Raw genomic sequence first — 24980 nt, 5'->3', positions numbered from 1 at the left:
TGTTTAGTTTTCCCCTCCAGAGGCTTTACAGGAAAGAAAAAGAAAAAGAAAAATTAAGCAGCCATTATACATATATAACCTGTGAATGTGCTTGTTTTACTACTTGTTGGCACAATAATCCAGTAGCTGCTTTGATGCACCTCTCCCACATTCCTGAATTCTGAAAAGGAAAACAGAGGGGCATTATCACAGGTTTCAGAGTAGCAGCCGCGTTAGTCTGTATCCGCAAAAAGAACAGGAGTACTTGTGGCAATTTGTTAGTCTCTAAAATGCCACAAGTACTCCTGTTCTTTTTTTAGAGGGGCACTAGTGAAGAGATACAGTCAGGCAATTCCCCAATCCTCATGTCCCCAGATTAATCTCAGCTCTCAAATTACCTCCTCATGGTACTCCAGCACCCTGTGATTTCCCCACTTCCATCGCCTGAAGACTGGTACATCCCATGGACCCCACTGCATCAGATGAGATGCAAGACAGAAGTGTCCAGGAGCAAGTCTTCACTCTGGACATGAACCACTCCTGTTCTCTGAATCCTAGAGGGAACCATGAGAGAAGAAAACTATTAGCTCATCTTCAAAAAACCCACTCACAACAAAACAGAAAAATAAAACGCAACTTAAAACTTAAAAATGAATTACAGTAATAAACAAGTTCCTTACCTCCTTGACCACCACCATTCAAAAGTAGCAGTACTCAAAGTTGACTCTGACCTCAGACCAAGAGTTAATCGGTAGAGGGTGCAGCAGGAGGTGATAGCTTTCTGCCATAGTGTCTGGACGCAGTCATGCAAGGAAGCAGCCCCTGCCTCTCACAATGCATGCATGGATCCACCAGAAGGACAGGACTATAAAGCAGCAAGTGGAATGAACCAAACACAAACAGTTGCACACATGTTTCAGGGAGCTGTGACTGCAACTGTCAGCTAAGGGCTTTCCATTGAAAAGTGTGTGTTTCCCCTCAAACAACGTCAGGGATCATTTGTCTTTTTTAAAAAGTTATGAGAGACAGCAAATACAATACTATAATCCGGTATCGGGGGTAGCCGTGTTAGTCTGTATCCACAAAAACAACAAGGAGTCCGGTGGAACCTTAAAGACTAAGATTTATTTGGGCAGTATATAATGTCTGCATCTGTAATTTTCACTCCATGCATCTGAAGAAGTGGTTTTTTACCCACAAAAACTTATGCCCAAATAAATCTGTTAGTCTTTAAGGTGCCACCAGATTCCTTGCTGTTTTTGTGAATACTGTAATCAGACAGCTTTTCTGCACAAGTTTTCTATGCATGACCTTTGTCCACAAAAATTTGGGTTTCTAAAAAGCCTCTCATTTTTTCAGGATCACCCACCAGCCTATTTGATTTCTATGTACCTTCTGTTTTGTGATTCTTTGTGAAGGGCTTACGTTAAAAAAAAATGTATTTTATTTTACTGCCTTAGCTATTATTTTTCAATTAAACCAGAACAGACTGAAACCATGATGTAGTATCTTCTTCTCTCATTCATTTTATCTTCTATATAAGCGCTAGAGAAATAAAACTAATTAAAAACATTCAGTGAACCTTGCTGAGCTCTCATCTACACTACAAACTTGTGTCAGTATAACTACGTCACACAGGGGTGTGGAAAATTCACACCCCTGAGCGACATAGTCATAGTGACCTAACCCCAAGCATAGACACCGCTGTGTTAAAGGGTGGGCTTCTCCTGTCAACACAGCTACCACCTCTTGGGGAGGTGGAGTACCTATGCCGATGGGAGAAGCGCTCCTATTGGCATGGATAGTGTCTTCACTAACCAGTGCCATTGCACTGGTGCAGCTGTAAGCATAGACAAGCTCTGAGTTTATTATAGCGGACTGTCAGGCCTGCTATAGCTAAGGGCAAGACCAGCTTTTTGTTTAAAGCTCAGCTCTTCTACATGCTCCTGCACGGTTACTCAGATTGCCTTGAAATGTGGTGTGCCTCATATGGGCACAGGGTACAGTTAAGGAGCCAAATTTGAGGTATTTTGACTGAGGGGTTCCCAAGATATAGCAATCTGAAAAAACAATTCTCTTAAGGCTGACATATTGTCCTTTTTTTGCCCAGACTTGGCTATCAAACCAATGCTCCGATCCTGTAACAGGGGTCTCAGTCGCTCAAGAGTTACCCCCAACTAGGGTCTGTTCCACTGCCCCTTTAGGGGAGCAAAATTCAGAACGGTATTCACCAAAGAATTTAGCTTTCATTTCAGGCGCATGCCTAATGGTCACAAGGTACACAGAGCATGCAAGCATGCATGAACAGAGGAGCAAGAGCCCATATTTGGGGGACCTTGACCCTCTGAAGGGATCTGTGCCAGTCTCTCCCGTCTCTACACGTGAGCGGACATCTGGGGTTCAAGCTCTGTGGTCCTGCCGCTTGGGGTGGGGAGCTGAGAATAGACATGCTAGGAGCACGTACCAAGAACACACTGCTGAGACTGGAGCGAGGAGGTGAGAACAGGTATGATTTATACATATCACAGGTTTTTCAAACACTGGGGAAGGGGGATGGGAACACCCATTGAGATGAATAGAGCAGTTCACATGTCTGAGAGCTATTGTTTCAGGCTGTTCTCATCTCTACGGGGTGCTCTCATTAGCCCAGAACATCATATTAAGTTGAATGGCCCACTTCACCCCTCTTAGAGCTTCCTGTATTTCAGGATTATCCTGTGCTGGGAATCAGGATATAGCAAAGCAGTTGCTGATGATTAATTTCATACAATATTAAAGCAGAGAGCTAGCTCTACTACAGTTGAGGTTGACAAGACTTTTCTATTTAAAGAACAATTATTCTAAGTGTTCTAGAATAGTGGGGGCATGGAACAGCATTAGTGATCCAAATCATATGGCCTAGACCAGAGGAAAGAACAGCAGACTGGAATTTATGTCTACACTTTGGACCTTACAGTAGCACAGCTGCACTGTACCACTGTAAACTCTCCTGTGTAGCTGCTGTATGCTAGCGGGAGAGCTCTCTAGCTGGCATAATTAAACCACCCCCAATGAGCAGCAGTAGCTACATTGGCAGAAGAGCATCTCCTGCGGATATAGCACTGTCCCCACCAGTGCTTTTGTCAGTGAAGGGCTACCTAAACTCTGCATTATTGAAGGTTGTTTTTTTGGGTCACTGAATACTTTTAAGTGTGACTAGACTATTATTTAAAAAAATTAACTCTTAAGCTATGCCTACACTAGCGTTTCTTCAGTAAAACTTGTTTCAGTCAGGGGTGTGAATAAACCACACTCCTGACTGACATAAATTGCACCACCAGAAGCACCAGTGTGGATAGCACTATGTCAGCGGGAGATGCTCTCCCGTTGACACAACTATTGCCACTCGTTGGGGGTGGTTTAAATTATGCCAGTGCGAGAGCTCTCTCTCCTAGCGGCATAGAGAGTCTACACGGGAGACCTTGCAGTAGCTCAGCTGCAGTGGTACAGCTGTGCCGCTGTAAGGTTTCTAGTGTAGACATAGCCAGAATCTGGGAGGACTTTGGAAATGAGTTTTGTCTTATTTTGCAAGCTCATGAACTGGAGAAGGATTTACCACCAGCTGCCCCATGGTGGATAAAAAAAGTTGATCTTTAAAAGAGAGAGAATTGGACTTCTATTAAAACCTGATTTTAAAAAAAATATAAACCTGAATGTAATTATAAATAGGTTTGTTTTTATTAAAGTGACAATTTATGTTAAAGCCTACATTTATTATGCCCTATTAAAATCATTTAAATTAAGAAAATTTAAAAAAATATTAAGCAGTATATTTGCTGCCAAGTTTTAAAGAAACTTGTGTCACTGAACTCGTGAAAGTCATTGGCAAACACCTGGAACCAGGCATTGTTGGAATGCTAAACCAGCATTTGCAGAAGAGACTGCTGCTATTAGATGCAGACAACATTTTCTTTATTTCAGTTTATTCAACTAGTTCAGCTCACAGACTAGTTCATTCAAAGATAAGAGACCAATCGTGAGTTGAAAAAGCAAGAAAAAAAATAGCTACTAATCTTCCATAACTGTTGTTTGAGATGTGTTGCACATGTCCATTCCACCCGGTGTTTATGCACTCCACACTCAGTCACTGGAAAATTCTCCCTCAGTGTTATCCATCAGTCTGGCTCAAACACCCTCTGCCATTGCACATCACTGCATGCCAGTATAAAGGGTCCAACTTCCCCAGAACCTGCCCTCCCCCTTTCCTTTTTGCCATACAACTCCAACCTAGAGGGGTAGGAAAGTGGGTTGTGGAATGGACATGTGCAACAGATCTTGAAAAACAACAATCATGGAAGGTTAGTAACCGTTTTATCCTCTTTGAGCGATTGCACATGTCCATTCCACTCTTGGTGGCTCACAAGCTACGAAGCAGAAGTCATGGGAGTCTATGTACACGCATAGCTCATCCAAACTTAAGAGTCTCCAGAATGGGGAAGTGAAGTTGGGGACTTACAGTTACCACTTTACAAGTGTCCTAGATAGGGACTTGCGCAAGAAACACTGACAAGGCTCATTGCGATGTTGTGGAATGCCATGTTACTTTGCTCCATGTGGAAATGCCAGCCAGCTAACAACATACACAAATACAGGAGGTTATTCGTGATGAAAATCTCTCTGATGATACTGGGAGAGCCTTCATCCTGTTTGTGATGGCCATGAACAGTTGGGTTGACAAATGGAATTGTTTAGTCCTACCTATGTAGAACGCTGTCATAAAAATAAAGGGAAGGGTAACCACCTGTCTGTATACAGTGCTATAAAATCCCTCCTGGCCAGAGGCAAAACCCTTTCACCTGTAAAAGCTTAAGAAGCTAAGATAACCTCGCTGGCACCTGACCAAAATGACCAATGAGGGGACAAGATACTTTCAAATCTGGACGGGGGGGTGGGGGGGGGGGACAAAGTGTCTGTATGTCTGTGCGATGCTTTTGCTGGGAACAGATCAGGAATGCAGTCTCAGAAACTCTGTTAAGTTAGTAAGTAATCTAGCTAGAAATGCATTACATTTCCTTTTGTTAAATGGCTGGTAAAATAAGCTGTGCTGAGTGGAATGTATATTCCTGTTTTTGTGTCTTTTTGTAACTTAAGGTTTTGCCTAGAGAGATTCTCTATATTTTGAGTCTGATTGTCCTGTAAGGTATTTACCATCCTGATTTTACAGAGGTGATTCTCTTACCTTTTCTTTAATTAAAATTCTTCTTTTAAGAACCTGATTGATTTTTCATTGTTCTTAAGATCCAAGGGTTTGGGTCTGTGTTCACCTGTACAAATTGGTGAGGATTTTTATCAAGCCTTCCCCAGGAAAAGGGGTGTAGGGGGGTTTGGGGGGATATTTTGGGGGAAGACGTCTCCAAGTGGGCTCTTTCCCTGTTTTTTGTTTAACACGCTTCGTGGTGGCAGCATAGGGTTCAAGGACAAGGCAAAGTTTGTACCTTGGAGAAGTTTTTAACCTAAGCTGGTAAGAATAAGCTTGGGGGGTCTTTCATGCAGGTCCCCACATCTGTACCCTAGAGTTCAGAGTGGGGAAGGAACCTTGACAAACACCCAAGGTCCTCTAACATCTAGTATGCACAGGTGTGGCTCCTTTCTATTGGCATTGGGTTTTGGGTAAAACATATGTAAGTAAATTGACTGGCTAACATGAAAATTAGATACCACTTTAGTGAGAAATCTTGGATAGGGCGTAGATACACTTTGTCCTTGAAGAAAATTTTATAAGGAGGTTCAGATGTCAAAGCACACAGTTCAGCCACACTCCTGGCTGAAGTGATTGCTACTAAAAAAGCCAACTTCCAGTAATAGGTGTAGTAAGCAGCACATTGCTAAAGTCTCAAATGGAAGTATCATAAACTTTGACAAAATTAAAGTTCAAGTGCTGCGGGGAACCAGTTTCCTTATCTGAGGATACAACTTTTCCAGGCCTTTAAAAAATCTGATTGCGATATTGTTGGAACATGCAGAACAGTTGTTCACATGAAGATGGAAAGCTAATGTTGCTGCCAAGTGGACCTGGATAGAACTAATCGCCAACCCTTGATGTTTTAGGTGCAACAGATAGTCCAGGCTATGCTGGATTGAGGAAACCTCGAACTGATGAGATAAGATGAAAAAATGCTTCCATTTCAAAATTTAAGTATTCCTGGTGAAAGGCTACCTATTATTTAAAAAGACATGGTGAACTTGCTCCAAGCTGTTAAATGAAGTGCCCACAGGTTTGGATGGGGCAGCCAACCATGATCCTGCAGAATTATTTCTGGGTCCAACAGAAGTGAAATCAGAGCCTCCACCGACAGATTCAGGAGACTGGAGAACCAATGCTGCCGGGGCCAGGCTGGGGCTATTCGTATAACCCGGGCAGGTCTCATTTTATGGTTAGCAACAACTCAGAGTAGCAGTGGACTTTGAGGAAAAGCATAGCAAAGCTTGTTCAACCAGGATAGTAGGAAAGTGTCTGTGATGGAACCAGGACTGCGACCTTGTACGGAACAAAACTGGTAGCATTTTCCGTTGGCTTTGGTTGTGAATAGGTCTATTGGGGGATTCCCCCACTGATGGAAAACAGCCCCAGCTACATCCAGGTGGAGAGATCACTCATGGTGACTCGAACAATCTGCAAGCTTGTTTTGCACCTCTGGAAGGCAAGAGACTTTGAGACTGATTACATAGGCAATGAAAAAATTCCATTACCGAATTGCCTCATGACAAAGCACAAAAGACTGGGCTCCTCACTGCCCAATGAGACAGAATATTGCCACTGTGTCATCTGTGAGACCAAACAGGCTTCTTCCCTTTACCTAAGATAGAAAAGCCTGACAGGCTAGGTGGACAACCCTTAGCTCCCTGACATTAATATGCAGAAACAGGTCCCATGAGGACCATGAACCTTGAGTTTGGAGTGGACCCAGATAAGCTCTCACCTCCAGACAGACATATCCATCACTGATGTCAGCAAACTACTAACTATGGTATGTAAACCATTTAAATCAGCTTCTGCACCAGATGATTGGAGGATAACTAATGTGACACTGATTTTAAGAAAAAGGTTCCAAAGGTGATCCTGGCAATTACAGGCCAGTAGGCCTAACTTCAGTATCTGGCAAATTAGTTGAAACTGTATTTAAAAAATAAAAAAAAAAGGATTTATCAGACACATAGATGAACACAATTTGCTGGGGAAGAGTCAAGATGGCTTTTGTAATGGGAAATCATGCCTCACAAATCTATTAAAATTCTTTGAGGTCAACAAACATGGATAAGGGGAATACAGTGGATATAGTGTAAAGCCCCAGGCATCACTGAACACTTACAAATGCATAGCTGGAAGCCACGTCAATTCACTTGTGTATTAGTACATGTCAAAAGTGATTGTTTAAATGTACAACAATGTATTCAGTTTTTATGAAGTTTAAACACCAGTGGTGTGCTGCATGCATTGTTTTCACTTATCTGTATCCTGTTATAATGTAATAGCTAACATTTACATTGTGTATACTCCTGTAACTAAATAATCCATCAAATGAGAAAGAAGCCTTGTGAAATGCAAAAGAAGAACTATCAGGAAAGTGCTAATTTCAAAGCAAATGGTCACTGTGCGGGATGATCGGAGATCAAAGGTTCTAAATGCATTTCTCACTCTCCATCATAAAAAAAAAGCCCACGTGGGTAGTGATCCTGTCAGCCTTTTTTCTGAGAGAAGCTTTAAAGTATTTACACAAGGAAAAAAAATCTTTATCTTTGAACTGTTTGGATTTTAACATGGCAGAATAACTGAACAAGAAGACAGAGATCCCCAGAGTTATCCTGGGTAGCCCTGAGAAACTTTTGGAAAACTACATCTCTGCTACCATTTGGAATTATAGACAGACTCACCTGTACACATATTTTATCTGATTTAAACTCTCAATAACTCATTTCTTTTCCCCAGCTAATAAACCTTTAGTTAATTTATTACAGAAATGGCTACCAGTATTTTCTTTGCTCTGAAATCTAGGATGCAAATAGACCTGAGTGAGTGAATGGTCTCTTGGGACAGAGTGTAAGGGACCATCATCACATAGTGCAGCTTGCCTGGGTTGCAAGATAGTCCCATTAGACACTCGAGTCTATCTGCAGTATTTTAGGAGTTCACACTTGTTACTGGCTTGGTGAAATCTAAATACAGAAAATACCACAAGTTTGGAGTGTCTGCCCTGCTTTTTTGAAGTAGGCACTCACAGTCATTAACTACTCCATACAGCATGACATACGTTCATAAATGATCTGATAAAAGGGGTAAACGGTGAGGCAGCAAAATTTGCAGTCAATAAAAAATTAAGACAGATAAGTCCAAAGCAGACTGCAAAGAGTTAGAAAGGGATCTTACAAAACTGGGTGACTGGGAAACAAAATGGCAGATGACATTCGGTACTGATAAATGCAAGTAACGTATACTGGAAAGCCATCACAACTATACATACAAAATGTTGGGGCAGCTGCTATCACTCAAGGAAGATCTTGGAGTCATTGTGGATAATTCTCTGAAAATATCCATGCAATGTGCAGCAGCAGCAGCAAAAATAAATAAATAAATAAATAAATAAAAGCTAACAGAACAATGGGAACCATTAGGAAAGGGATAGATAATACGACAAAATATCATAATGCTGCTATATAAAAATCCATGGTATGCGCACACCTTGAATCCTGAATGCAGTTCTGGTCACCCCCTCTCAAACAAAGATATATTAGAAATGGAAAAGGTACAGAGAAGAGCAACAAAAGAGATTAAGAACATGTAACAGCTTCCATATGAGGATAGATTAAAAAGACTGACTGTTCCGCTTGGAAAAAGAGATGACTTAGGGGGATATGAGAAACCATGAATGGTGTGGAGAAAGTGAATAAGGAAGTGTTATTTACCCCTTCACATAAACCAAGAACCAGAGGTCACCCAATGAAATTAATAGGCCACAGGTTTAAAACACACACACAAGCAAATACTTCTTCACACACCACACAGTCAATCTGTGCAACTCGTTGCCAAGGCCAAAAGTATAACTGGGTTCAAAAAAGAAACTAGGTAGGTTTATGGTGGATAGGTCCACCAATAGCTATTAGTCAAGATGACCAGGGATGCAACCCCATGCTCTGGGCGTCCCTAAGCCTCTGACTGCAAGATGCTGGGATTGGATGACAGGGGCTGGATCAGTTGAGAACTGCCCTGTGCTGTTCATTCCCTTTGAAGCATCTGGCATTGACCACTGTGAAAAGACTGGTTACTGGGCTAGACAGACCACTACTCTGACCCAGTATAGCCATTCTTATATTCTTATGAAGGTTGAGAGCAAACACAATGCCTGCCTATACACTGAATGGGTCTGTCCACCTATCTAGAGAAGTGAATACGCAAGAGGGCTTGTTCAGTACAGAGCTCAAATAGTGATGACCTGGAGAATAAACGGAGGCTAGCCAACTTGAAAGAAATCTGAGATGTACTCTGGCATGGCGGACTACGTATGTGTATGTGGCCATTTGTCCCAAGAGCCTCAGGCAGTTTCGAGCTCTTGTGACTGGGTGGGCCTGGAGATCTACAGCAAGAACTCAAATTGTTTGGGACCTTGTGTCCGGAAGGAAAGCTCTGGCCTGAGTAGAGTCCAGGACTGCTCCTATAAACTCTATCCTCTGAACTGGACGTAGGGTAGATTTTTTTCTAAGTTGACTGGATGATAGACAAACTGGACAGTACCTGAGCCCTGGACCAACCTCTGACCAGCCAGTCATCCAAATAAGGGTAAATTTGCACCTGTAGCATCCTCAGGAAACCTGCTATTTACTGTTATACGTTTTGTGAAAACCTGAGGAGATGCTGACAGGCCAAATGGCAGCACGGTGAACTGGCAATAAGCATGCTTCATTATGAATCAGATACTTTGTGACCTTGATAAAGTGCCTACTTTCATGTGGTGATTTAAGTCGAGAGTAGCATACCAGTCTTCAGGGATGGAATAACGGAAGCCAGGGTGATGATGCAACACTTTGAGATATCTGCTTAGCTGGCATAAGTATAAATTGGTCTGAGACCTCCTTTTGCTTTCAGGATTAGGAAATAATGGAATCAGAATCCTCTCCCGTCTGTGATACTGAAGAACCTCCTCTATGGTTTCTACCTGAAGGAAAGAATAAACCTGGAAAAGGAGATCCTCATGAGAATTGTCCCTGAAGAGGGGAGGGAGTATGGAAGGGAGGAGGAGGAGAAACAAATTGGAGGGTATATCCCACTTCCACTGTGCTTAAGACCCATCAGTCTGAAGTAATCCAGGAACAAGCACTGAGGAAGTGGCACAGACTGCGAACAGAGGGAGATGGATTCTGGCATCCTGGAAACTGGTACAGCGTCCTCAATCAACCCATCAAATCACCTGTTTAGCAATCCCTGGGTATCTAGATGGAGCAGGCATTGACATAGAAGCAGGAGGAGGAGATGGCTGTGTCCATAACCTCTACTTTTCTTTCTTTGTGGATCCTGGCAAGGAAGAGGGGCAGAGTACCAATGGGTCTGCTGTGGGTGAAAGTGTGTTTCCTGGATGGGGTAGGAGTATATAATCCCAAAAAGTTTAAAGTTGCCTTAGAATCCTTCAACCCATGGAGTTTAGAAGCTGTTCGCCCTCAAAGGGCGAGTCAAATTGTTTGTTGAACCTCATGCAGAAGCCCTGAGGACTGAAGCCAAGAGCTCCTGCACATAGAAATCACAGAAGTCATGGTCCTAGCAGCTGAGTCCTCCACATCTGGTCCAGCCTGCAGCCAAGTTCTCGCTACCCATTTCCCCTCATCAACTAAAGCAAAGAACTCCTGCCTAGTGTCCTCCAGCAACATGTCCTTAAACTTGAGCAAGGAGTCCCAAATGTTACAATCATAACACTTAAAAGAGTTTGTTGGTTCGCAATCCTGAGTTGCAATCCCACAGTAGAATAAACTTTTCTATCAAATTAATTTTTTAGAATCCTTTGATTTGGGGGTTGCCACCTGTTGGCCTTGTTATTTCTTTTCACTGGCTGCTGGCACCATCAAAAAACCCAGGGTGAAACAGGAATATAGATAGTCAAACCCCGGGGTATAGGCAGCTAGTGACTCCTCCATTTGGGGAGGCTGGGCATGCCCAGACCGTGGCCCGCCCTAAGGCTCACTCCCACTCGGCCTCCTCCCCCTTGCCTGCCCTCCAGCCTGCCACTCACCATCCCCATGTGCCTGTTCGCCCCCTCCACTGAGGCCCCCATGAGGGCAGAGCGGGGACAAGAAGAGGCAGAGGGAGGGCGGGGCCTCAGGCAGGAGGAGGATGAGTGGGAGAGGGCTTTGGGGCAGAGCACAGGCAGGGCCACGGCTAGGGCACCCTTTTGGTGGCAGCGTGCTCAAAAGGCAGCAGGCCAGCTATTGGGGAAGCTTAGCCTCCTCTGGCCTCTTATACCCACTGCCCATGCCCCTGGGAGAGAACATAATATTTACATTCAGAACTTTTTGAGATAGGAGGAAGGGACAAAGAAGTCTACCAGAGCGACTTATTAGTAAGATGATTTTGCAGCCCATTAAGTAAGGCATCCCAGTGGCAGCCAAAATATCAGAAAGATGATGGGAGGACTCCTTAACCTCCTCCCCCTGTATCTCCAAACCTGAGGCAACCCTCTCTAATAGCTCTTGGTGAGCTCTATAATAATTGGGAGGGAGTGAGGTGCCTCTGAAGGGAGGAGGATGCCAGCAGAGGGTTGAGGCTGCCAATCCTCCACTAGCTGTCCAACAGACTTCTCCTGAACCACGTTTTTCTGCTTGCGCCGGGCCCAATAGCAGATTTGAGAAAAGGCAGCGCCTGGCGAGTAGATTCTCCATGCCTCTCTGATGACCCAGAGAAGGAATGCTTTGAGTAAGATCTAGAAACCAGGGGAAATCCCCAGGTGTTTTAAAAGGACCACTGAACTGGTCCTGGCCACATGCCCAATCCCATTCCAGCCAGAGGATCCCAAAGCAACCCAGGGTAATAACACCTAGGTGAGGAGTAGCATAACCAGCTCCAAGGCAAGGAAACATAGGAGCCAATCTCCGATTCAGGGGAGAATGAATCACCCTCTGCTGACCAAGGGGATGTGGAACGCTATGCTTCAAAGCAGCACACTGGAAACCCTATATTCACCAGTCATATAATTATGATATGTTTTGTACAAAGTATGCCTTGTGAGGTATCATTTTAAAAGGTGATCTGTTGAACATTAATATCCTGTTGGATTGTATGTGCTATCACTGTATGGGAAGTTATGAAGTTTTCCTATGTGTGTGTTACTGAAATATGTTGTAAGGTTGGGAACACCCACAACCAGCCTTTCAGGTGCAATAATGGAGGAGCCTGACTGCTGATGGCCCATTAAAGGAATCCACATACCCAAGGACCATCCCAAGAACCATATACAATGGAGACTTCTCAGAGATAGCACATAGACAATGGAGACTGCTTGACCCAAGCACAAGCATAGATGTTTCCAGCAAGCTGGAAGAAACTATAAAAGAGGGGAAGTGACATCATCACTGGGCCTCTCCTCCTCCCCTCCACCCAACTCAACACCTGGAAACACATCTGGAGAACGAAGACTGAGCTGGGGAGGTGATCCCAGGCTGGAAAGGAGAATCCCAGCTTGTGTATTAAGGAACTACACCATCAGGGCAAGACACTGCTTGATTCAAATCTTGTCTAGTTTATAGAACTCAGATTGCGATATTTCTTTTATTTCTTCGGTAACCAACTTTGATCTGTACACTTATTACTTATAATTATTTAAAATCATTCTGTAGTTAATAAATCTGTTTTATATTTTACCTTAAACAGTGTTTTGGTTGAAGTGCTTGGGGAATCTGCTCAGTGTAAAAAAGCTCATGCATGTGCTCTCCACATTGAGGTGGGGTGGACTGGGTAATAAACTTACACTGGTCAGGCTTCTGACCAAGGCAGGACAATATAGCCCTGGGGTCCTAGGCTGGGGAAATTGGCTGGAGCCTCTCTATTGTTAGTTCATGAGCAGCTAGGGGAAGCATTCATGTAACTTGGCTGGGTGTGTCCGTGCCTGTGGACGGCTGTGTAAGTGCAGTACCTGTAGAGGTTTGCAGCTTGTAACAGCATCTCAGTGAGAGAGCTACCGGTACCCCAGTTCCAGGTTACACCCAGTCAGAGTGAAGGCTGCTGCTGACGGTACCTGAGACCGGTGCCAACCTGGGAAAGAGTATAGTGCAGCCAAAATTGCAGGCTTCCCCTTTGACAGTGCAGATGGGAGTGAAGTCTGAAGTACAGGAGGTTGTCGCGGTACCGAGTACTGCACCAACACTGGACCCTGTGAGGGAATGCACTCCTGTATTCACACACTATTGTAATAATTCTTGTACAATGTATGCCTTGTGAGGTATGTGAAAACAACTTGCTGATCAGTAATATCACAGTATAGTGTGTAGATGCATTATGTGTAAAGTTTCCCCGCATAGGATGTTAAAAATATATGTTCAGACTCATGTAGCACCAAGCTATTCAAACACACCTGTCTTCAACAAAGGAGTGTATGCTTGTCTTAATTTGCATTTAAGCAGTGAACAAAGTCATTAAGCAGCAAGGGAGAAAGGTGAAAACAAAGGAAGCTCACTCAGGTGAAAAAACCCTGCAGGAAACATCCTTCCACACAGACTTTTTGTCTTCTGGTTCTCAGCTGGAAATGCTTTTCAAGAGGGGGACTAAAACTATAAAAAGGAGGAACAAGCACCTCAGAGACCTCTCATCTTTCTCCCTGTCTCTCTCATGCTTTGCACTTGAGAAGACAAAAGAAGTAGCAATTAGACTCTGAGGGAGGGGCACTGACCTGAAAGTGGGTCAGTAATATTGGTAGAAGTATGTGGTGAGAAACTTCACTTTGACTCAAATGTAGTTTTTAATTGGGCACTAGAAAGAGTTTTATCTTTATTTTGCTTGTAACCATATCTGATCTTTATGCCTTATTACTTGTGCTCAAAATCTCTGTCATTATTAAACTTGTTTTATTGTTTTATCTAATCCAGTGTGTTTAAATTGAAGTGTCTGGGTAACTCCATTTAAGGTGGCAAGCTGCTGTATATTATTCCCTTATAGGAATAATGGAGTTAACATATTTGCACTGTCCAAGAGAGGGCTGGGGCAGTACAAAACATACATTTCTGGGAGGAAATCTGGGACTGGGAAAGTGTCATCCTGAAGTATAACCCAGACTGGTGAGAGCCAGAATGTGATGGGCAGCTGCAATTACACATCTAGGAGTGACCTGCATGATGAAGGCTGTTTGTGAGAGGTCCAGGTTCAGAGACACAATAGTAAGGCACTACAAGGCACCCTAGGTTGCAAGGCAAGGGTGACACCGCCCCCATTAGTCTGGATTGCACCCTGGTATGTCAGAGCTCCTCTAACTGCCGCTATCAGAAGCACGGTCTGCTGCACTGCCAGGGATAACATTACTGATAGGCTCAGCAGCTCTCTTCCTGCCGCCAATGACTCCAGCATGGTCAGTACCAAGATGGTCTCAGGTCATTGTGGTACCACAAATGTAGAAGACACCCTGTGATGAAGCTGAGAAATCTCACAACAGCATGAAAAGGATTAAAAAGAGAGCCTACGGGCCCAGCTAGCTCCACACCGCATCTGCATCTACAGGCCCAGCTAGCTCCACACCGCATCTGCAGCCAGTGCCTGGCCTGAAGGAGGAAGAAAAGGAGAGAATCTGGCTCAGTTTAGGGCTGACTAGCAAAGAGGCAGGAGATAGCTCTGTCTTTCTACATGAGGGGAGCATCACTACAAGCCTGACAGCCAGGGAAGCAAGGGACCAGAAGTCAGGTGTGCTAACTGCTAGGCCACCCAGCCCTTGAAACACCCTATCACTCACCCCTTCAGGGCCCAGACTCAACAGTGCCAGTTTCAGCGCTACCAGAGAAAAGGAATACTTGAGTTTTTGCTGAACTCTACTTTTAACCCCAAGCTTATGGAGGATCAGTGGCAGCAACCAGCCTGTCTAGAGGTCTTATACCTCTTCTTAGCCACCAGGGAAGGCGAGCAGTGTCGGGTCTCAGGCAGCATAGGAGGCATACGCCTAACCAATGTCAAAGCACTCAGCCAAAGTGCCAAGTCAGGATAGCTGGGCTCTGACAGAGGTCTCAAGGCCACCCTGACAGAGGTCTACTAGTTCTAAAATCCTGATAGGCATGGTGCCCAGAAACAATCAGTTCAATTCACTAACTACAGATAATACTTCGTTTGTTTAATAATTGAGTTAGTTTTAAATGCAAAACATGTTTTGTTAAACTTTATGTATCCAGGATTAGGTAGTTTTATTTAATAAAAAAATGCTGTTTTTGTGCACTTTTAATTGCATTTTTTAACTTCTATCCAAATAGAGCTTTACACAAATCGCAAGTAAAAAATTAATCTAGTAAATAAATGCATCATTCACAATTTCCTAATAAACATGTAAAAATTAAGAAGCTGAATAAATGTGAGTTAAGCTACATAAGTGCCTAAACAAATGTGTATAGATACAGTATATCCTCCTTGTTTGCAAAAAGAAGCAAAATTTATTGTAAAGGGATATTCAGCTGCAAACCAAAATGTTACCAGTCAACAAACAAATCTTTCATTAGGAAAACAGTTAAAAAGTACAAATGCAAAACAAGATATTAAAAATAAAAAAAATCAGTGATTTAAATCCATGATTTAAATCAATTCACCCTGTGCTGCCACTCCTTCAGGAAGGGAAACCAGTCCCTGGAGAGACTGACAAAGATAGGAACCAATGGGCATATTTGTTTGCATAGGCAAGATGATGAAAAGAAGGGGAGGACGACATATAGGGTATGTTTATAAATTGGACTGGGACATGCTACAGCTCCACTTCAGAACTTCCCCACCATTAGTGGTCCTTCCCTATGTGTCTTAGATGCAATCGATTATAAAACAGACAAAGAAACCACAAATTTAACACTCAGAAACCAGAACAAGAGATGAGGTAAAGAACAATGTTTATATTATATATAAAATTCTGCACTACCACCATCTGTCCTCTGGATGGGTTGTGATGAGTCTCTCTAGAGACAAGAAGTTAGTGTATCTTTAGGCATTTAAACTTGTGGTGGGGAGTGTGGCATGTGTGTGAGGCGAGGCACAGTTGACAAAGGATGTGCAAACTATGAATAACCCACACCCTAGTCTTTAATGCATATGGCGGAGGCTATGAATGGATCCTTGAAGAGGAGTGGCATATTTATATTTAGATAGGAAAGTCAACAATTAGTTTTCATCAGTTTGTAAACAGAGATTTCTCTCTCTAAATTGGGAGTAATCCAACAGAATCAATCATCCTGTGCCAGATTATTCCCTCTAATGTTTGGAGGGAGGAAGGGAGAAGGAAGAGATTTTTGTGCCAAAAACTTCCAAATGGAATCCCTTGCAGTGGGTGCAGGCTTTGCAATGTTTCTTTGTCATGTGTTTATGTCTTGTACAGTAGCTAGCTCACATGCAAGGACTTTCCTTCGCTTCCATACAGGGCATAAACACATGACCAGAGATCCACCCTATTTTCACGACTGAAGAATTCTGCATCCACAACAAGTCACACGATGAACCAAGGGAAAAGAAAAACATTGCAAACCAACACAAGATTATTCTATCAGGGCACTGGATTAGAGTGAGCCATTGATCTACCAAATTTAGTCCAAGTTCTCTAATTTTTATAGAGGTACTTATCTCAATGTGTAATTTCAATCATTACACTGAACTCCGACATCACACAGTGAAAAATGAAGGACTAGAACAGAACTGAAAATGAAAAAGGACAAAAAGCACAAGAGAAATAACAAAAAACAGGAGGGATTTTCCAAGTAGCTGGTGGTAAACAATTCTTCTAAGAGATGGCAATGTTCTTTTCCATTTGGCAAAAGAGTTTATTGCCATGTTTCCAACAGAGTTGGCAATTTTGTTTATTTCCTTATATTTGCATCACAATCATTCATGACAGCACATCTGTGGTAATAAGATAAGATGTGTTAGTTTTTGTTCCTTCAGCGGACTCTAAACACAGCTTTGCCTTGGTCATATAATGAAAATAGCTATTGGTGTTTTATTATTTAATGGTGAAAGAATGTTGGAGATAGATATTAAAGGGAATTCTTTCCCCAAATCCCCAAAAACATCACTCTTAAATGGGCAGTGTGCAAAAGTGATAAAGACAAGAGATTGGAGGTGAAGCGTGAAGTTTTATTCTTTTCTGCCACCAATCTAAGTATTCAACTACAACTGCCTCCAGTTTCCTCTTTTTGTCTGTGTATTCTTTTTTCATTTCTGTCAATGTCACCCCATCCTGAATTTCTGCCCCTTTGCTCATCAAGGGTCCTCCAAAAACAAAACAAAACCCCACCCCATTTTTCCTATCTATTTAACTTTCTCCTCCTATCAAAGGCTCTTACCACAATGTTAAGACTGTTTCCAGAGCTTACCAAGATTGCTATTTCAGTCTGCCACAGAAAATCTCTACACACAAGAAGCGTAGCCCTTCACCCCGTCAACTGGTTGTGTTCATTTTGGCCTAGAAAACGAACTCAAGCATACTGGCACCAGACCACCAGATCAACACATCACCACTGATTAGTTTGCCTCATTCCTTTCTACTCATCTTTTCCCTCAGCAACCTCTTCTCCTGCAATTGGTCTCTTCTGTTTCCTGCCCCTTTTCTCCTTCTGAGCACCTCAATCATTTTGCGGCTGATACACATAGTGCTTCCATATAGGGGGAAAAAACAGTGTGTGCGGGAACAGCACAGTTACAATCCTCTGCTGTGAAGGAGCTCTCAGTGATTTAAATACCACAAAAGGGCGTGTGGGACCAATTAAGATTCCTATTACACTACCTCAAATTTGACCTCAATATTTAGTATCCAGAGTCTACCGGTTTAGTTTAGTAGAAACTTTATATACCCCAAAAATATTAATCCAAGTTAATTGTGCCTTAAAATATTCACAAGGAAAATTAAGGCTACATGCCTCCTGGCAAACAGGACTGCTTACGGGAGGAGTATTCTGGTGAAGGATGATATCCTCTGCCTTTGTTGAAGCTGGTACCTGAATGGCTTCAAGTATGGTGCTGGTATTCTTGATTACCTCAGCATCTCCCTGGAATCCTTGAGAGAACAAAGCACTTCCTCCATTCAGATACGAGCTCCATTCCCTTGAAGGTAAGTTATCTATTGTTGCCAGAAATAGTCTAGTAAGTGACTAATTCACTCACAGGAATGTTTGCCCTAACAGCAGATTTCAAGAAGATATTGTATAGCATCCACAGAAAGCAAGTTTAAAATTGCAAGTATCCACATCAGAAAGTTAATTTTAAGAGTTATGTTTATTCTCTCTAGGAACAGAAAAAACACACATACATACAATATTCATGCCTATGTTGCCAACTCACAATTTTATCAGGTATTTCAGAATTTTTTTCTTAAAGCTTCAGCTCCTAGCTACTTGAGATTCTCAGTTTTCATTAAAAATAACTTTTTAGTCCTCTCAGTTGTGGAGAAAGTCTTGAAAACACAAACCCTAAAGGATCAAAAGCCAGAGAGCAAATAAAAAGAACCCAAAATTATATAACTTTTAAGCTAACCTAACGAAGTTTTGGGGAGTCATGATGTTTGACTGTGTGGATTTGGCAATACTGCCAATCAAAGCAGCCCAAATTCTGAATGTCATATACTCAAACTGCTCACCAACAAGCTGCAGACCGGAAATTTGCAGAAATCGTTTGACAAGTAATTTCAAACATATTCAAGAAAAAACTGTGATCCATTAGGTAATCTATAAACAGAAATAAGAGGCAAATTTTACATCTTCATAGCTCCTGAAACGACAAAGGATAAAAACAGATCTCTTTGGAACATTTGGTGTTGTCTCAAACAAGCAGACCCACTTGGGGAAACCCGCATCATAAGAATGGTGAACAAGTCATATACATGTTTAAAAACCATTCTTTTTTCCTCATCTTATATTATCCACAAATGAGTCATCTCTTATCTGCTAGATGTACAGCTGAGGGAAAGACCTGGTCTAATATACTTCACTCTCTACAGACAGCAGCAGAAGAAGGCTGTTTTATCTAAGGATCTGCACAACCTTTCTTTTTACCACCAGGAGAAATACCTCAAGTGTTAGTCAAATTGTCTGAATAATGGTGTGGAGTATGAATACATGGGCTTCTACAGGTCTTCAGCCCTTAGATGACCTAAAAGAGATCCCAAGCCACGCACCAAATGCAGAAGTTCCTTGCAGTGGGAGTCATGGGAATAAAAGTTCTGGCTCTTCTCAGGAGCCCTGACCTAGTGACTATACTCCCATCTTCCTCCCCCTCCCAGCACAATTCCTGTCTCCATCTTACACAATCCCTTGTAAACTGGCCACTCAGCAAAGCACAGTATCTCTCAGGATTAGGCAGTTTCCTAAGGGTTACAGTAAACAGCTTCATGTTCAAACAGATGGGCTGGCGAAATGGGGGGCTGTTTTTGGTTGTGTTTTTTTATTTTGTTTTGTTTTTTAAAGAGGGTTGATTTGGCCATGTTTGGCCATCTTTAGACAGTAAAAGATTATTACTATCTCTACGAAGTGTGGCTCCCAAAAAATGGGTTATTTTCCACAAATAGATGTTTTTATTAGGTGATGGACAGTAGCTATCAACTGTTCCTGACTTTGTTCCTGTTGCTCTTTCAGGATAAAGAGATTGCACTATAGTACTTATATGAGGTGAACTGAAAAATACTATTTCTTTTATCATTTTTACTTGCAAATATTTGTAATCAAAAACAATAACAAAGTCAGCACTGTATACTTTGTATTCTGTGTTGTAACTAAAGCCAATATATTTGAAAATACAGAAAAACATCCAAAAATATTTAATACATTGCAACTGGGATTCTATTGTTTAACAGTGTGATTAAAACTGCGATTAATCGTGATTAATTTTTTTAATCATGATTTTTTTTGAAGTTATCGCATGACTTAACTGTGATTAATCGACAGCCCTAATTGGAATATAACTATTGTACTTACATTTCAGTATATAGAGCAGTATAAACAATTTGTCTGTATGAAATTTTAGTTTGTACTGACTTCGCTAATGCTTTTTGTGTAGCTTGTTGTAAAACTAGGCAAATATCTAGATGAGTTGATGTACTCCCTGGAAGACCTCTGCGTATCCGCAGGGGTACATGTACCCCTGTTGAGAACCACTGGTCTAGAACTCCATTGTACTGTGCTATGTCAATCTCTGAAATAGTCACTACTGTAAAAAGACAAAATAGACCACATGACTACTACACTATATCCTCTAAGGGAAAATTGATGTGGAGGCAGTGGGGATGAAACCCATCTCCTATTGGCTACAAGTCATTCTTCGTTTTGAGTTAAGCAGCTAGCTCTTTCAAATACATTAGACCAATAAGGTAAACCCCTAAGAACACCAGTCCATTCTCCTTTCCATAAATGTATGGAACTTACATTAGTACTGGAAGATGAATGCACGAGTGCATGGGTGTCGAGGGTTTAGACACCTTCCCCTTCCCCATTTATGAAAAACAAAAAATTACCATTCATATAAAGCCATGCCATTAAAAAAAACATATGTACAATACACAGATATTTGGCATTTCGCTCAAGTCACACTGGCTAGTTCTCCACAAGATCATGGAGATGCCCTACTGACCTAGAAGCAATAGACATCTGACCTCATTACTCCCATGCAACATAGTAGGGAAAGGAGGACACCAGAGCTGGAGAAAAACACCAGCAACTAAAATTTGCAGTTGCTCAGGCTCACCCTGTCTCCCTCTCAAGAAGCAAAGCCAGCTAGACATCTGTCACACTCAGTAGAAGTCAGCTCTGAAGTCTAACACCTAGAAGGAGCATAGAGTTAACTGGGTATGTCTCTGCTGCAAATTAAAACCCGCGGCAGTGAGCCTCAGAGTCCACGTCAATTGACTGGCACTTGCAGAGCTAGAAATAGCAGAGCGGATGTTGGGGTTCGGGCTGGAGCCTGGGCTCTGAAACCCGGGGTGGGGGGGGGGGGCGTGGTGAGGGTGGGGGGGAAGAGAGAGAGAGAGAGAGAGAGAGAGAGAGTGTCTTGGAGCCTGGGCTCCAACCCAAGCAGGAATGTCTGTCCTACTATTTTTAGCTCCACAGCCCAAGCTCTGAGAGCCCAAGTCAACTGACCGGGCACACAGACTCAGAGCCACAAGTTTCCGTTTGCCATGTAGAGATATCTACAGCATCTCCGGGGAGTAAGGCAAGTCCGCCCTCTTCTTTCATTCCCACAAAAAGGAAAAGGGAAAGAGACCAGTAATCTTACATGCCTTCTAATTCCATTCCTGCCCATTTCCTTTTTGACTAAAGACTATAGCTTTAGGGAGAGACTGGGAAAGCCAGAGTCTGTAAAACTGTAGAAATCGGACAGGAGAAAAAAAAAATAATGAAAAATAAAACACCAGCTGGCTCAGAGAGCAAATGCAATATATAAAACTCTTGAGTAAGAAGTCCTTTTAGTTGTATATACAACCCTCAGCCTTTGAACATACTCAGCAATTTTTTTACGACTTCCCTGAGACATATTTGTAATTTTATGATTGTATACAATAGGTTAGAGAGAGACAAATCAGTTGCATCAAAAATATGAATCATCCCAAACTCTGTTCACTTTCAGTCTTACCCTGATTAGTTATACAATTCCAAGGCGGCCAAATATATCACCTAGTATCTCACATCCAAACAATTGTTACATGGCAGTGATACCTATTCAAGGTTGGCCAATTCACACAGATTCCATCCCATGGTGGATTTCTCATTCTATAAGCAGTGTCACTTTTCCTTACAATTGCACTTGGCGGAAAGTTTTTAGCATAAATAGCATGATTTAATAATTTTCATACCTAGAATAAAAATCTCAAAAACTGAGGTATAAAAAACGGTTACTAACTTTCTGTAACTGTTGTTCTTCGAGATGTGTTGCTCATCTCCATTCCGTGTTAGGTGTGTGCACACCATGTGTGCTGTTGCCAGAGAGATCTGTAGGGGCCGGCTCTAGTGCCCTCATGCTGGTATAAGAGGCATTGCCAGCCCCGCACCATTCCAGTTTCTTCTTGCCATCAACTCTGACAGCGCGGTAGGAGGACAGATCATGGAATTGACATAAGCACCACATCTCAAAGAACAGTTATAGAAGGTTAGTAACCATTTTTTCTTCAAGGGCTTGCTCATGTCCACTCTATGTTAGGTAACTCACAAGCAGTGCCCTTGGAGGTGGGCTAGGAGATCACAGGCATGCAGATTGCAACACAACTCTCCTGAACATTGTCTTGAGCGTGTTTGGTGATGGCATAGTGGAACACAAAGGTGTGGATCGACGACCATGTTGCTTCCTTGCAGATGTCCTGGATCACTAACTGTACAAAGAACGCTGCTGAGGATGCTTGCGTTCTTGCAGAATGGGCTTTCACGATGACCGGAGGCAGGACCTTTGCCTGTCCATAGCAAGCCTAGATGCAGGCTGTGATCCAGGACAAGATCCTCTGGGACAACACCGAAAGCCCTTTCATTCTATCCGCTACAGTGACAAAAAGCTGTTTCAACTTACAGATGGGTTTAGTCCTGTCAATATAGAAGGCCAGGGCCCTTCTAACATCTGAAGAATGCAAATGCCTTTCCTCACCCATGCTGTGAAGCTTCAGGAAGACAGGCAGAAAGAGCAGCTTGGCTCCAAGGCTGGTTTAAGTGCAGTTCCATTAACAGGGCCTTCAAACGAATGTCCCTGTCGTTTTGGGTGTGAGGCCTGAAGCCCCAGCAGATTTTACACCTGTCCTTGACATGACCTTCCCCAAGGCACTTTAGGCAGCTCGAATGAGGGTCGCTCACTGGCATGGGCATATCACAGGCAGAACACAATTCGAATCCCAGGAATCAGCGCATGCCCTGTCCCTGCGATGGAGTCCTCTGAGGGGACTGTTATCTAACTCTGCTAACTATACATGACTAACACTAACTATGTACAAAAACAGTCACATTCAACGACTAGAGAAGGCTTGCAAACACAAGGGAGAGAAAGTCGTTCCAGCAACCGTCACAGGCAGTAAGAAGGAACTGGAACGGCACGGGGCCAGCAGCATCCTTTATACCAGTGCATGGGGGTGGGACTCCAGGGATCACTAGAGCCGGCCCTATGGATACCACTGGGGGGAAAAAAATCTCTGGAAACAGTGCATGCGGCTTGTGCACACCTAACATGGAATGGACACGAGCAAGCACTCGAAGAAGAAGAATGTTTAGGATTGACTAATACTTCAACATTACCAAAACAGGTTAAACAATGGGCCACTCAACACACAATATGTTGTTACTACTGATATTTTATATTCAGACTCTAATGCAATCTGGGACACTTTTGTTGAATTAATTTGAGTCTTAAATCCTAAACAGAAGATGTAACCTCAATATATATTTTGCTCCACACATCCATGGCTATTTCCAAAATTTTCTCCCTAGAGTCTTGTCTACTCTGGATTTCAAAGTGACATAAGTTAGCCACACTGTGTTTCATTCGACACAGAGGCATTTTTTGTTGCATTTACCTGAGATGCATCATCATCATATGATTATATTTTTTCAATTCATATTTAAATACCACCACAGAAATGTAGAATAGCAATTGTGAATTATTTGGGTTTCTTCCTTTCCCTCTCCAGATCACTCGATTCACCTTTTTGATAACGCACAAGATAAGTTCTGTTGCACTTGTGATTGTACCATAAATATAAGTCTGAAAAAATCAGTTATACACATCCTATTTCTACAGACGGAAGTCTCATATGCATTAATTACTATATACAATTGCAGTTTCCCCTGGAAAGAGTACTTGCAAATTAGTTTTTATTTTGAAATATTAATTAGGTTCCTCAAAGAAAACTTCAAATATCATGACAGCTCCAAGAAAAAGGCAAATTTATTTGACTCTCAAAAACATTAACAAAACACTAGTAAAACACAAGTTGTAACATATAATGCAATTTGAGCTGCATGCATAAGTTATTCACACAGAGCCAAGTTTCATAAATGCACCGTTGGCATTTTGTTTTAAAAAACAAGCAGAAGAAACTACAAGCAATTAGACATTCAAGAGAGAACAATCTGCAAGCACGCTTTCTAAAGAAGATTGGTAACTCTTTCATATTTATATGAATATTCATATTCAGCACAGACTTTCCTCAAAAGCATAAGATTGTACTCTTGCTTTATTCTTTGAAAATGCTTAATTATCCAGCCTTTTAATAACCCTGACAGAATATACCTTCTCTTTACAACTGAACTTACATCCATTTCATATCTGATACTCCCTTCACAGTTACAGTCAGAAGACTGAGCAGAAACAAGGAGAGTATCGACTTGCCATTTAGATTTGTTTTAGATTAGTTTTGCTCTCCTTCACGAGCTCCCTCACATTGTAAAATGCCAACCAGGGTGGTATCTAGGCACAAGAAGAGCAATTCAAGGGCATAAGAAAATCCGAAACAGGAATACTGCACAGGTTGCTGTTATTTCAGGCAGGTCTACACTACAGGACTAAGTCAACCTAAGTTACGCAACTCCAGCTATGTGAAAAATGTAGCTGGAGTTGACGTACCTTAGGTTGACCTATTGTGGTGTTTACATCGTGCTGGGTCAACGAGAGAAACTTTCCCGTCAACTTACCTTATGCTTCTCATTCCAGTGGAGTACCGGAGTCAACGGGAGAGCGATCGGTGGTCAATTTAGCTAATTTACCACGCGTCAATCCCCTGGTAAGTGGAGACGAGCCCTTAGAAGGTGAGCATTTCTTTCTCCTTTTGTATTTGTAAAAACTATGTGGACAAAAGTGACTGACA

The 24980-nt window shown here is 42.3% G+C and overlaps 1 protein-coding gene across 7 annotated transcripts in view; it reads right to left on the bottom strand.

The window, feature by feature from the left end:
- Positions 1–24980, bottom strand: part of RALGPS2 (Ral GEF with PH domain and SH3 binding motif 2) — a 264748-nt gene that overhangs the window by 228041 nt on the left and 11727 nt on the right. For 5 of the 7 annotated variants that reach the window (XM_074961031.1, XM_074961025.1, XM_074961028.1 and 2 more), the window contains exon 2: positions 378–533. The exons of 1 other annotated variant lie outside the window; for it this stretch is intronic. The gene's annotated coding sequence lies outside the window, so the exon portion shown is untranslated. Of the gene's footprint in view, positions 1–79; positions 161–377; positions 534–24980 lie in introns of all 7 variants that reach the window. One more of the 7 variants, XM_074961026.1, reaches the window with a different exon arrangement.

This window comes from Natator depressus, chromosome 8 (assembly GCF_965152275.1).
Source record: "Natator depressus isolate rNatDep1 chromosome 8, rNatDep2.hap1, whole genome shotgun sequence".
In the NCBI taxonomy this organism is placed as follows: Eukaryota; Metazoa; Chordata; order Testudines; family Cheloniidae; genus Natator; species Natator depressus.
Note: the sequence above shows the minus strand (reverse complement) of the source record. Positions and strands in the feature narration are given on the sequence as shown.